This window comes from Mirounga angustirostris, unplaced genomic scaffold (assembly GCF_029215605.1).
Source record: "Mirounga angustirostris isolate CCGP_5_RB_7025 unplaced genomic scaffold, mMirAng1.0.hap1 SCAF_2, whole genome shotgun sequence".
Classification (NCBI taxonomy): Eukaryota; Metazoa; Chordata; class Mammalia; order Carnivora; family Phocidae; genus Mirounga; species Mirounga angustirostris.
Window position 1 is genome coordinate 42514813 of NW_026991710.1, and position 15509 is coordinate 42530321.

A 15509-nucleotide genomic window follows, 5' to 3' on the forward strand; every position below is an offset into this window, starting at 1 on the left:
AATTCAACCAATCTAACCAAACCTATGATTGACCAAAAGTTAGGTAAGTATGACATCACTTTTGGATACCAAACACTCAAGTTTTGTCACCATAGAATAAGCCTGTAGGACTCTGCCCACCCCCCGCCCCCAGCCGGGGGAATGAAGCCCTGCAGGGGAACACGGACTTCTTTGTATCTCCCACGGCCAGGCATTTCCCTCCCTCTGTGGGATCTCCTTAAGAGATGGCCATGAAATTACCCTCTCCTGTCCAACGAACACTCCCAAAAGGGCAGCGTTCTCAGTTGTCCAGAACTAACATTTCAGAAGAAATGCTGGTTCAGTGACTTCTTAGTCTCAAATTTGTATCCAAAAATATTATTTATCTAATGGTCTGAATATCAAACTTGGGTTTTATCCTCAAGGGGAAAAGATAAGATAGCAAAAATCTGCTTGAGAGAGAATTTCCAAAATGAGACTAGTACTTATGAATCACCGACATTTCTGCAAGGGGGGAAAAAAAGATGGTTGATTTTTTTTTAATATCTGGGCTTTATTTTTTGGACCAGTTTTAGTCTCATAGCAAAGTTGAGGGGAAAGTACAAAGCTCCCATTTCCCCCATTTCCCCCACATACGTCCCCATTATCAACATCCCTCACCAGAGTGGTACTTTCGTTATAATCAGTGAGCCAACATGACATATGTGACAGCCACCAAAAACCACATTTTACATTAGAGCTCACTCTTGTGAGCTCCATGTCCTTTTGTGGCTTGATAGCTCATTTCTTTCGGGACTGAATAATATTCCACATTTGGCTATAGGACAATTTGTTTATCCATTTACCTGCTACAGGATGTCTTGGTTGCTTCCAAGCACAGGTATCCCCACTTTCCAAAAGTTTGTGTTATGCCGTTTTGCTTTTACAAAAGACCTACATCACTACCTGTTTTCACTAAATGAAAGAAATCTGAAGAGAATTTTTACTTTTACCAAAAAAAAGACCAAAAGTAAAAACAGTGTTCAGCATTTGTTTTGCAGCGAGAGAAGATCTAGAGGCAGCTGCACCCTAAGCAGTGAGAGGGATGTGCCACCAAGCTCCTTCCCCACGACCACACTCGGCATCTCAGCCCTGGGACACTCTCGACATCACAGCCCTGGGACAACACTCGGCACCTCAGGGCTGGGACCACACTCGGCACCTCAGCCCTGGGACAACACTCGGCATCTCAGCGCCCAGCTGCCAAAGCCTTGAACCATGTCTGTGAGCATCTGTGCTTTACCTCCCTTTATTCTGTGCATCCATTAGCAAGATGTGTCCTAAGGTATCAGAAGAGCCTAAGAGAGGTTATTCTTTGTGTCTGGGAATGCTCAAAAATTTTCCATAAAAATTAATGATACTTGCTTCTTTACTATATGCCATTTGAACTTATGAAAGCTTTCATAAGAACACTCTGCTTTTGGATAGTGGGGGAAACCTGTATTGGCAATTATGAAAAAAAAACTGCTGTAAACGTCTATGTACAGGGTTTTCTGTGGACTTAAGTTTTTAACTCAGCTGGGTAAATAAAGGTGATTGTTTTTTGAAACAACCTGACAGATACCATCTTTGAGTCCCACCCATAAACAGAGCTTCACCACAATTTGAGGGATTTTATACCCTGTAGAGGATTGTTCTAGGTGCTACGGGGGCAGGGGGGGAGACAGAAAAGGACGAGGTGTTTCTGCCCTTATTTCATGGTATGGAAGTGAAGGTCAACGTGCAAACTCACTGAGAAACATGATGTGCTAAAAGAGAAACTCTAAAATGGACAAGTTATAGTTAAAAAGCTATAATTAAGCACATCCATAACAACAGAGAACGAAAGAAGTGGGACCTACTCTGCAAGTTATTCTCTGTTTCCATAGTATTCAGATTTACACTTAAGAGAGGTCAGTGTCCTTGTATCCTCCCACCCCTTTCAGTGTCTTTTCTCCCATCAGCCTCCTCAGTCCAGTGGGGATGCACTGTCAGTCCCCAAACAGCACCAACAAAGAGTGGAAATGGCCTGCTGTCCCAACTCACATAGAAGAGAGAAGGAACCTATGTCTAAATGAATGTATTGCCTTCTGTACTGGGCTGAATCATGGCCCCCAAAAGATGTACCCACGTCCTAATCGCTAGAAGCTGTGAATGCTGCTTTATTTGGAAAAGGATCTTGAGGATGTAATTAAGGATCTTGAGAGGAGATCATCCTGGGTGATAGGTCTTAAGTCCAGTGACAAGCGTCCCTATAAGAGACACACGGAGGAGAAGACAGTCAGAAGGGGAGGAGGCGATGTGACCACAGAGGCAGAGACGCAGTGATGCAGCCATGAGTCAAGCTAAGTCCACAGCCAGCAGAAGCTGGAGGACGCAAAGACTATATTGTTCCCTAGAGCCTCCAGAGGGAGTGTGGCCCTATGGACACCTTGACTTTGGGTTCTGGGTTTCTCTCCAGAACTGGGAGAGAATACATATCTGCTGTTTTAAGCCACCCAGTTTGAGGTATTTGTTGTAGCAGCCACAGGAAACGAATCCTCTGAAAGATATTTATATTTTAACAAATATAACATGCTGATTAATAATATGTGTGACATGGTTTCACCTAAGTACAATTATTCAGTTTGTCAAGACCTAGCCTTTCACCTTTGGTTGAAGACCTTGGTGAGCTCTGGAAGTTATCTGCACTATTCCTCCCATAAAGAAAACTCCTTGAACCCATTCCCCATAATGTTTAGGAGCACACAGATTGTTTGATCATAAAAAAGAAAATCTGAATGGCCTTCATGAATTAAGGAGACCAATGATACTCTTAGGAATATAAATTCCTGGGATGCCTGGGTGGTTTAGTCGGTTAAGTGCCCAATTCTTGATCTCAGCTCAGGTCTTGATCTCAGGGTCATGAGTTCAAGCCCCATGTTGGGCTCCATGCTCGGCATGGAGCCTACTTAAAGAAAGAAGGAAAGAAAGAAAAAGAAAGAAAAGAAAGAAAGAAAGAAAGAAAGAAAGAAAGAAAGAAAGAAAGAAAGAAAGAAAGAAAGAAAGAAAGAAAGAAATCTCTCTTTTTCTAGCCTCTCCCTCTCATAACTATACTCCATACTGTAGACAGACTGACCTTGCTAATATGTAAATGTAATGATTCTTAAAAATTTTCATGAGCTATCCAGTGTATAAAGGCCAGAGTTGAAAACCACTTGGAAGAGACAAAACATGGAAGGACTTCAGAATCTGATTTCAAACTTCCTTTTAGGCTCACCTGTCCTATCATCTTTCCATTCTCAATCCGTATCTCTGACCAGACTCCTACACCACAGCCACCCTCAAATTCTGCATGACTCAAAGGCACCCTGTTTTTTCAGGCTTCAACTCAAGTCAAACTGGAAAACTCAATAACCCCCAACACATTAATCTGCTTGCTTTGTGTCCCCCAAAAGTCTACTGCCCTGTCAGGGGATGCTTCTCATAGCGCATCGCTCCATCTGACTAATGCACTCCTTGAATCATCTGTGAAGCCTTTCCCAATTCTCCCAGCAATAAATGAAACCCACTAAAAAAGTATGGTTAGCATCCACCATTCCCAGAGATGGGAGAAAATGTTGTGACCTGCATGGCAGTCACTGGCTAGGACTGCTCTTACCAGAGCTCCTTTTGGCAGGCTGGCATTAGCTGGTGGCAGGGCAGAAGTAGATGAGTTCCTGCAGGTTGGCAGCAGAAGCAAGCCCAGCAGCCTAGCCATTCCCAGGAGGCTGATCTCACACCAGCCATTGCCAGAGAGGAAATGAGGGCTTTCTGTAAGGCCCCACTTCATACAAAATGGTTTAAAATGGGGTCTATTTTAAATGGACCATCTGGTATAAATTCACATACTAAAAAGGAATAAATACCAAATCATCTCCCGTCCTCCTCAGAACATCAAAGTCGTCCTGTAGTCTTTTCTTCTACCCCTAGATAATGTAAATACCAACGCAAAGTTCTTTTGTTCTCCTTCCTCGGGAATGTTCAGACCAGGAGGCCTCATTATAAGTCTAGAAAAAAAGTAAATTTTACATGATACTTTGAAATGTTATTTTTATAAATTGATTCCTCTTTTTTCTGGTAAATTGTGACCACTTGCTTATTGGCAGTCACTGGAAATTAAACCTGATAACATAACTGTAATATGCAAGTATTGAATAGTTAAGGATTCTTTGGTGTTTGTGCTTAGAATGAGTTTTCTACAGCCTGTTTCTCTGCCACACAGTAAACAGGAAATACCTCTTAAAGTTTCCAAAAAACCCAACAATGAAAAAAACAGTACAGGGATACGTTGGGCAATCAAGAGGTTATTTTGTTGTTTGACCTTCATAAAAAGATGTCTGCCACTGCTGGTGTCTTTCCCCTTGGGCAGTCGTCTCACGAAATTGAGGGGAAAACTCAGCTCTTGAAGAGAGCCAGAGAGAAGTCAGAAGGCACCTCATTCTCTTTCCTGAATGCTAGACTGCAGTTTGTACAACAGTCTTGCTGAAAACAGTTAGGTGGCCATCTTAGTTTCTCCAGGGCATACAGTGCTCTGCGGAGCCACCATTCTTTCTACTTTGGTTTCAGGCACTTTCTATAATCCCTATAACATGGAAGGACAAATAAGAAGTGCCTCCTTTAGTTCCTGGTCAGACATGATGAGATTTATCCCCCCAAATATTCATGTTCTGATTCACAAGCTTTAGAGGCACGAAGTTCTGCTCTTCCCCTAGCCTGAATGCATCTTGCAGAATGTTAGACCATGAGGAAATTGAAGAACTTGTCCATGATAGCCCATAATCGTTATGTCTTCCAATACATCTCAAATAGACGTCAAGCTTTTCCAACTGAACCGAGAGACACTTAAAAGGGGCATTGAGGTGGAACATGGTAGGAAGCAGTAAATAGCTTTAGGGAAGAGGCAGAGTTATCTTGGATTTATAGGTCTTGCAAATATTTATGCAAGGTGCTAAAAAGTAGCATCTCTCCTTCTTAAAATTACTGGCCAACCTGGGCTTATGCCTTTACTTTGTAAGTAAATATTGCTGCAACATTCTAAACAGATTTATTAGGCCTGTCACCAGCAGCCAAATATTTATGTAACCTCCATGGGTTGAAAAGGTATTTTAAGGAGACCGTTTTCACCACAGTTTTGTAAATGTTTAAGGTAATATCCTGTCTCTTTGAAACCATCCCACCTAACCATATCATATTTATAATAAAAAGACAACATGTTCAAAGTGATGCATTACTTCCTGCTGTCCAAAGTTAGGCTTCTGCCTTTTCATCACAGCCAAATAGAAAAAAAGAACTGACTTCAGGGAGATCCTTCTACCCAATCCCTGGGAAGAAGCCACTGAAAATGTTACTAGTAGGAGTAGGGAGAAAGAAAATGTAACTGTTGTGGCCGTCCTCAATATGAGTAATTTTAAATAATGTGATTTGGCCTCACTTAGCATACACAGATATATTTAATAACTATATTCATTTGTCAACCTACTTTGCTTTAGAAGTGCCTCAGTAAGTATTAATGAAGTCTGGTCCCCACGTCTGGTCTGGTTATCAGAATACATTCTATGTGTATGTGTGTGTGTGTGGCTAGCTGAGTGAATTCTGAGCGTTGCTCAACTCTGATCAGTCTCATTTGCTTGTGGTACTATTGGTCACACTTTCAAGACTATGCTCTATCAGTCAGGACTCTATCAGTTGCAATTGAAAGACACCAAACTCAAACTAGCTTAAACAACACAGGCCACGCATTGGCTTGCACAATGGAAAGGTCCAGAAGATACATCTTTGGGCACAATTAGATTCAGGTGCTCAGAGTTGTTGCTAAAATCCTTTGCTTGCATTCCTTTGTACTGACTTCACTCTCCAGCAGGCTTTAGCTATTGTGGTGGCCAAGATAAGAATGAGCAGCTCCAGGCTTTTTTCTACCAATTTAGCAAACGACAGACAGAGACTTGGTCCAGACTAGGATACATGGCTCATCATAAGAATCGTTAATGATGTCATGTGTCTTCCTTTGGAACCAGAGGTAGCCAATGGGGGCGGGAGTCAGCTATGATATAATCCCATTTGATGAAAGTGTGATTACTAGAAAACAATGAGAGTAAAGTAGCAAAAGGAAAAGAATGACTGCTAAATGAGCAAAAATAATTGATCCCTTATAGATATCTTTGGGGGACTGGTTTGGTTTATTTGGGGTTGACTCCCCACCCATATTGAAGAAAGCAATTTGGAGAGTAAGCAGTTGCAATTTCACTAGGAAGGAACTTTTGGGGTGATAGGTGGCCCTAGCTTTGCGGGAATCCAGAGGAGGCAAACATGAAATTTGCATTCACGGTCAGTCCCATTGTCATCAATAACAAATATGAGGGTGCCTACCATAGGCCAAGTGCTGGGTGGGGATGAGGTATAAGGGAGGGCCAGTGCTCTGGAAAAGCGATGATCTCACTGCAGGATGATACCTCAGGAGAAATTCCATCTGAATGTAATGACTCAGAGTGGCCGGATTTCTCTCATAGCATGCTTGTTGAGAAACGAGATCCCCACAGGAGAAAAAAATTCTCCCTGCTTCTACCCACCATCCTAATCTTTACACTCAGTAAAACTTCATCACAGAAGTTTCCAGGAAGCCAGGAGTTGGGTGGATTGACTTGTCAGTAGTGAACCTGAGCAGTCCTTCCTCGCTGGCAGCTCCCAGGGTTTCAGGAGAACAAAATTGAAAGCTCACCCAATGACCCAGCAATTGCACTCCTGGCTATTTACCCCAAAGACACAGATGTAGTGAAAAGAAGGGCCATATGCATCCCAATGTTCATAGCAGCAATGTCCACAATAGCCAAACTGTGGAAAGAGTTGAGATGCCCTTCAACAGATGAATGGATAAAGAAGATGTGGTCCATATATACAATGGAATATTACTCAGCCATCAGAAAGGATGAATACCCAACTTTTACATCAACATGGATGGGACTGGAGGAGATTATGCTAAGTGAAATAAGTCAAGCAGAGAAAGTCAATTATATGGTTTCACTTATTTGTGGAACATAAGAAATAGCATGGAGGACATTAGGAGAAGGAAGGAAAAAATGAAGGGGGGAAAATTGGAGGGAGAAATGAACCATGAGAGACTATGGACTCTGAGAAACAAACTGAGGGTTTTAGAGGGGAGGGTGGTGGGGGGATGGGTTAGCCCGGTGATGGGTATTAAGGAGGGCACATACTGCATGGAGCACTGGGTGTTATACGAAAACAATGGATCGTGGATCACCACATCAAAAACTAATGATGTATTGTATGGTGACTAACATAACATAATAAAATTAAAAAAAAAAAGCTGAAAGCTCACTTAATGTAGCAGCTCTCATCGAAATTCGTTTCCTCCCTGATGCCTCTGTTCTTGCTTTCTTGGCGAGACAGCTACCCAGGACCAGCTACATAATTTGCAGGGTTCGGTGCAAAAAGAAATTTGAGGGCCCATTCAAAAATTGCTCGGAATTTCAGGGCGCCTGGGTGGCTCAGTCGTTAGGCGTCTGCCTTTGGCTCAGGTCATGAGCCCAGGGTCCTGGGATCGAGCCCCACATCGGGCTCCCTGCTCCGTGGGAAGCCTGCTTCTCCCTCTCCCACTCCCCCTGCTTGCGCTCCTTCTCTCGCTGTCTCTGTCAAATAAATAATTAAAATCTTTTTAAAAAAATTGCTCAGAACAATGAATCATGGAACACCACATCAAAACCTAATGATGTAATGTATGGTGACTAACATAATAAAATAAAATTAATTTAAAAAATTGCTCAGAATTTCAAGATGGTGATGACAGAACATAAAACTAGGTGCGGACCCTTCTGAGCATGTGGCCCACTGTGACTGCACAGGTCTCCCTAGTGAGGAAGCTAGTCCTGCTGTCCCCTGATGGGTTGCTCAGAGAGCCAATGTCTACATGTGTGTTAAAGGAAGCACCAGCGAAGGGTTCAGTCCTGGGGGGGAATCAAAAGCGGACCCCATAGACTTTCATTCCACCAGCGCTCATGGTGCCGACCACCTCCAGGCTGCCCATTAGGCAAAGTGGTTAAATCGGGTGAAGGCCAGCCCCCACAAAAGAATCAGCTGCCCCCTCCTGCCCAGGACCCCACCCCCAACCCCCGGGGGCTGAATGTCGACAGTGGACACAGCAGTGACGGGGAACCGTTCTGCAATCCCAGCACCCCTCCAGCTGAGCCTTTCCCCACAATCATTCCAAAAACATGTGTCTGCGAGCCCCCCGAAGTGCCTCAAATGCAGTTCAGCCTTGCGGTGCATCTGAGTCATCACAGCTGTATTGCAAAATTGCATAAGAGGCGCAGAGCGTTTGTTCTGCTCGGCGCAGGGTCCTGCCCGGCGCTCAGGACGGCACAGGGACGCTGGTGCCAGGCGCTGCCAAGGTAAGACAATTGTCCCAGGGCTGCAGCAACTCCAGGGGCTCCTGACACTCTGTGACTGCTCAGCACGTGCAGACATTTGGCAAACAGACCTTCCTTTGAAGTTCCGGCAAAACTGGGCAAACGTTCCGGCCTGGGAACATGTGGCTGTCAGTGGGAGGAAGGGTCGAGTGGAGGCCCCCCCACCCCAAAGTTTAGGAGTTGGCACTTCTTTTTCTCCAGCGTTAGAGCTTCTGCTCTTCTCGCAGACCTCTACAGGAGGATGTACCCCTCATTTCTGAAAAAGTCAGTGCCATGTCTAAGGTCAAGGTGAAGGTGCCCACTCTGTGTGCTCCTGACTTCACTAGAAAGAAATAAGAAAGGGGTTGAGGGCGCCTGGGTGGCTCAGTTGGTTAAGCGACTGCCTTCGGCTCAGGTCATGATCCTGGAGTCCCGGGATCGAGTCCCACATCGGGCTCCCTGCTCAGCGGGGGGTCTGCTTCTCCCTCTAACCCTCTTCCCTCTCGTGCTCTCTGTCTCTCATTCTCTCTCTCGCAAATAAATAAATAAAATCTTTAAAAAAAAAAAAAAAAGAAAGAAAGGGGTTGATTTGGCCAAGGGTGGATATAATCTAATCAGTGGTTCTCCAAGTGAGGTCCCTGGACCAGCAGCACCGGGAACCTGGCAACCCATTAGCAATGCAAATTTCAGGGCCCCACACCAGATCTGCTAAATCAGAAACTCCCAAGACAGGAAGCAGTCATCTTTTAACAAGCCCTCCAGGTGATGCTGATGCACCGCTGGTCTAAATCATGGGCTCGTTACCTGAAACCATCACACCACTAGTTTTCAACGGTAGGCACTTGAGTGACTTTCACAATGCTAATATCCAACACGAATTCAGCGTTTCTGTTTGCTGGGTACTGTGCTAAGTGCCTTTACATGCGTGATTACCTTTATAAGCCACCCAGGTTTGGGTATCTTGTTGTAGCAGCCTGAGCTAAGACAGTTGAGGATCACTAAAATAATTCTGCTGGGTCTTTGTGGGGCACAACTGGGATGTAGTATGTTCACAGTCGGCTTACATATCCAGCTTAACACGTGACACACACACAACCGTGCTGGGCTCTTGGCATTTTTGACCCAGCAGGCCAACACAAGAGCAGAGCGCAGTGGCGTAACTGAGGTATTCAACCATCTCCCGCTTAATTAGTACAGCGGACACTTGCCAGGCCCTGTTCTGAACACTCTACTGATTATTCTCCTAACTGAGCAGAAGAGGAAATGGGAACGTATATCGTGTTTGCTCCAGGTCATACAGGAGTGACTGATGGTGCCAGAACTCAAACTGCCTGAGTCCTTAACCACGACTCTCCCCCGTCTCAAATGCAACCTGAATTGGACTTTGGCTGCAGAGAGAAATGTGCCCTGAGTCCTCCCCGACAGAATCCTGATCCGAAAAGAGCCACAGAAGTTCGTCTGGTTTGGTGCTCAACCACAATGCAGAAAAGGTGTTAATTATCAATAGATGGAATAACCAAGGATCTTAGGTTTAAAAAAAAAAACAAAAAACAAAAAATTCGCCCAAGTTTATTTGCCAGTCAGTGGTGGCTGAACCAACAAACATTTATTACATGTGTGTTCAGTTTGGTGGGCGTCTGGTGGACCATAAATCAGAAGGAGCCCTTGTGGCTTGGTGGGTGGGGCCTCCTCGATGAGCTGTTTGTACCACCCCAGGCTGGAGCCACAGTTCTCCCAGGGCCTGGCACCCTGCTTGTCTGCTGGTGGTTGTGCTAACATACTGGCCCTGTCCAGGGGGCACCTAGGAGACCTCCCCTCACACAGATCCAGCCCCTGCCTCTGGCCCCATGCAGCTGGGCACAAGAATGCTGCCAACCGCCCATCTGACAACCCACCACCAGAAAGAAGGGCTTTAGGGGAATGGCTCTTATGGACATGGCTGGGCCAGGTCAGAAGTAAACCAAAGGGCCAGCCCTCAGCCAGACTTGGTGTGTAGCGGATCTAAGCCAGAGCCTTCTCTTGTTCAACATGAAGAGAAAAGGCAGATGAGGACTCTACTGTGGGGTCCTTAAAGCAACCCACTAAAGAAAATGACCTGTGTCCCCTGGAATTGGGGGAGGCTGATAGTCCCACCTAAGATGTGTACAAGTGAATGTGGGGTAGAACAGCCCCTTGCCTGAGAAAGGTTGGAGCTTGCTGAGTTTGGGATGGGGAGGGCAAGGATGCATGCATGTTTCCCAAGGCACACGTGGACCCCCTAAAGAAAGGAGCTGCTGGTAGGTCATCTCTGAAGGAATCTTGCACAAGAAGGCCTCCTGGAGGCATGGGGTGACCTCAACAGAGAACCAACCAGAAGCCAGAGACTGGGGCAGGGGGCAATTGCAGCCAAAGGAGATATTGCCCCAAAGGAACCTCAGATATGAGATCCTCTGTGCCAAGGGCCCCAAGGAACCAAGAGGAAGAGCAGGCTGTGGGGATTGCAGCCCATAGAGGGCTTTAATGCTAACCCACAATGACAACTTTACTGTCATCCCCTAATCCACCTAACCTCCTGCCCAATACAGATGCCCCATCCTGACCCTGAGCACAAAGCAACACTTAGAAGAGGAGGAGGAGGAGGAGGTGCAGTGAGGAAGAGAGAAAAAAATGATCATGTCTTTTCCACTGTAGGCCCCTGGCCCAAGGCAGGTCGGAGCTGGAGGAGGAGAAAAAATTCTCGTTGGGTATGACTTCAGAGTTTCCATGCTGGACGGGACTGGACTTTAAGATCTGAAATGAACCAAAATGGCTATTGGATCCACCTGAGATTTCGCCCAATGGGAAGGGAAGAACAATTCAAGCCTCAGAGTGTCGATAGAAAATAGTAAGAAAAGGTTGACATAGAATTTTTGATGTTCAGTTCATTCAATTATGCATATTCATACACGACTCACACACACAACTGTCTTTGTTTATGTGGTCATAAGCATAAGGCAGAGTGGTGCTACACCATTCCAAGATGGTGCATTATAATAGTTGTAGGAGCCAGTCAGGTCTACAAAGGATGAAGCAAATGCTAAGGATCCTTCTTGGATCGTCAGAGAGAAAACAAGACCATATGTCAAGAATTTGTCATTAAAAACTCAACACAGCGATATTGTAATAGCAACGTATGCTGACACATGGTAGCATACAATTGTGGTAAGCACAGGAAAATGTAGGCATGTCCAATCACTACGTTGTACACCTGAAACTAATGTAACATTGTGTCTCAACTATACTCAAATAAAGAAAAAAAAAACTTTAAAAGTCAACACATGACAAATACACAGAAAATGGTGGGGAGAGCATGGTATTTGGGGATAGATGCCAGGCTGAAAATTCAGGATAGTCAGTGCAGGGGCAAGTGTCCATTTTTTATGTTATTTCATTACTTTTAGTGGACATTTTGTGGGTGCTCACAATGTCCTTATGGATGTACACGTGTTCTTTTCAAATAATAAATATTTCCATCACCTCAGTGGAACTTCTTGTAAACTCATAAAATATAATGTTGGCTTCTCTTTTTAAAAGACCTACCCTTCACAGAATATTTTGTGTAGTCATAGAACCCTAATTTTCTAATAAAATCTTTATGTGACAAAGTGGAAAGGTATCTGTAATGGAGGAAAGTCAATGTCATTATCTATGGAAGGAGAAGCAGAATAGCAGATCTCTACTGGATGGTGGACTGTCCACTCTATTTGGGGACCACCTTGGAGAAATGTTAGCAACCAACTCTTAAAATACTTTATACATTTTAGGTTAAACATTTTTAAAGTGTACACACAGTCTTAGAAGAAAGGAAAAGCTATTGGTTAAACAATGTCTCAAACTTAGTAATGATACATAACCTTATGTATTATTTAAGCTACAAACTAAGAGACCCCAAGTAAAAAGTTTTAAATAATACAGAAATTTATTTCTCTCTAATGTAAAGGGCCCAAGTGAAGCAGGTGGTCTCAGGTGGAGATGGTTCTAATCCATGAGCTCATGCATGCATTTGGAGTCTCTGCCCTCCTCAGTATGTGGCTCCCATTTCCAGATCTAATCATGCTGCCACCATTCCCTATGGTTAACACACCTCAGATGTCACACGTCTTCCTTCCTTCTGCATGCCATTGACCCAAATGTGGCCACAAAGCCACAAGTGATGCTGGATAATACAGTCTGTTGATGGGCACCAACGTGCCCAGCGGAAACCCAGGGGTTCTGTTTCTAAGTGAAAAATGAGGAAACTGATACAGGGAGTGGCAGAGAGTGACAGAAGTCTCCTCTCTATGCATCAGTAATTACTAGAAAAAAATTGAGCCTGTAATTTCATTTAACAAACATTTATTGATGCTTTTCTGTGTGTAGTATTCTATTTCACTGTGGAGATAATCTTCCAAGAAAAAGGATTTCATTAGCATGATGCTTTTAAGAGGAAAATTCCACCATTTTTAAAGTCACAAGAGCATCCCTTCCATAATCCCTTCTTTGTGTGGATTATAGCAGAGATGAACCCCTTCTCTTCTCACCTGGCCTCAAATGAATGAAAATGTTTTGCACACCCGTGGGTGATAGCACCGGATGAGCTCATGGTGATGGAAAGAGCTGACATCATACACACTAGGTGCTAGAAATCAAACCATTTTGGTTTGGCAAGGGGAAAAAAATGCCAGGTCTGCAAGTGATTGTCATGAGCCTTTTGCTGTGTGTCCTTGTCTCTTCATTTTCATATCACACATTTAGTCCTACCCAAAATAAGTACTTTAAGGTTGCCATTTAGAAGTAGAGGGAGCGCTGAGCTGGGAGGCAGAAGCCCTGGGGTTGATAATGGATCTGCTACTAAATTGCTGTGAGACCCTGAAGAAATAACAGACAGGGCCTGAGTTTCTGGTTCAGCAAACTGTCACCTGCTCTGCAGGCTCTGTGCCAGGTCTATGGAATTAGCTTCCATCTCTCACCTTTTTTGGGTTCATCATGATGTTCTATATATCTCAGCCTCTATGGACCATAGAGATGTGGCTATAACCCCATGATACACACAAAGCCAACAAAGATTTGTGGCATTAGTAATCTGTGGCAGAGACTACTAATTATCCCCCAGTCCATTCTCCTGTTCTTCCATTGTAATAGAATCCCTGATTTTCATCTGGGCACAAGACCGCCCCTTCCATCCTCCTTGGTAGCTAAGCCATGCAACTAAGTTCTGGCCAATGAGATGTGAGTGGAAGCCATGTGGGTAACTTCTGAATTATGCCCTGAAAAATCAGAGGCATGCCCTCCCATTCCCTTTTCCCCTTGTGAGCATGCTGGTGAGTCATCTTGGACCGTGTGAATGAGGGTGACACCCCAAAATGGCAGAGAAACAAGATGGGAGAAGCCTGTATTAGCTGTTTCTCTATAATAATTCATCCCAAAATATAGTGGCTTAAACGACAAACATTTGTGAGCTCCCAGTTTCTCTGGGTCAGGAATCTGGGCATGGATTTGCTGCTTCCTCTGGCTCAGGGGCTCTCACAAAGCTGCGGTCAAGGTGTTGGCCGGGGCTGCTGAATCTCAGAGTTCGACTGTGGTGGGACCCACATCCAAGCTCACTCATGTGCTTATTGGCAGCCTTCAGGTCCCGGCTGGATGTGGATCTAAGACATCACTTAGTCTGGGCCTCTCCATAGGGCAGCTCACAACATGGAATTTGGCTTCTCCCAGAGTCAGCAAGAGAAGGAGAGCCAGCAAAATGGGAAGCGGTCCTTTTGTATCCCAGTCTCAAAACTGACAGCCCACCCTTTCTGCCACGTATTGTTTGTTAGAAGGGAGTCACTGGGTCCAACCCACATTCAAGGGGATGTGATTACACAAGGGCATAAAAACCAGGAGGAGAGGATCATTAGGAACCACTTGAGAGGCTGCCTTCTCTAGATCCTGACACCATGGAGTTGCCCTCTCATTGTTGGTCTGTTTATGCTACAACCACTGTGGGAAAGTGAAATAAATACCCATCTTCTTTAAAGCAGGGTCTGCATTAGAGTAGCCACACTTGTATTTTAATCAATAGTGTCCAATGTGTTTCAGCCCATGAAACATTTCTCCGATTAGCGAGGACCCTGCAGTACACGTTTTCTGAAATAACTGCCCAGCTAAACCCCTTTCTCAGGAAATTGTCCTTCCTCCACCTCTGCCCCACCTCTCCTTTCTGGGAACTTCTGTGCCATTTTTATAATATATAACCCTGGTCCTCCCTGGCTCCTTCTAATTAAAGAAAGGGTAAACAGTTGACCTAAGGTGGGCCAAATCTGCCCCATAGGCATTTAGAATTGGGATCCAGATACCCTGCTCACTGCCTCGCAAGAACTGGATGCCATGTGATATTAGGAGTACACCCACAGGTACCCTGGAAGGCGAGAAAGCCAGTGTGCAGAGAAAGAAGGGAGACACGGGTGGGCAAAGAGAGGTCTTCAGAGTAGGCTCAGCTCAGAGCTTCCTGGTCCAGGCCCTGCTGAAGTCTGGCTCTTCCCCCCGCCAATCCCCGGGTGCATAGTCTTCCAGCAATATGTCCTCACCTTCCTCTCCACCCTTATTTCTTTTTTCATTTAAACCAGTTTGAATGGTCTTCAGGTCTTTGAAATTAAACAATACCTGACTAGGAAAGGCCCTCCATTTGGGGGGAGTCGTCAACACCTAACCTTAACATTGTCTCAACCAGCTTGTGACATCCTTGTGCGCTCTCCTAAAGCTCCTCCCCTGAAAAAATAATGAAGGCTTGCTGGCAATCACTGGGATGGAGTCAACAGGGCCCACCGGGAAAGAACTGTGCCAGGGAGGACACTGCATTGACACATGTCTGTGGTTTGATTCGTTCCTTAGTTGGAGGTCAGGAGAAGATACTTTAGTGGGTGGGGTGATACACCAATGTGGTGGCACACTCTCTAAGTGACAAAGGATTAAAGGAGGTCTCCTTTCTCACCTTATCCCCTGTGCACTCACGTGCTGCTTGTCTAGACCAAAACTAAGCTCCTTTGCCTCCTTGTTACTGAGTTAGAAAGAACGTTCGTTCATTTTGAGTTCCCTAATGGCACTCTAAAAGCGATG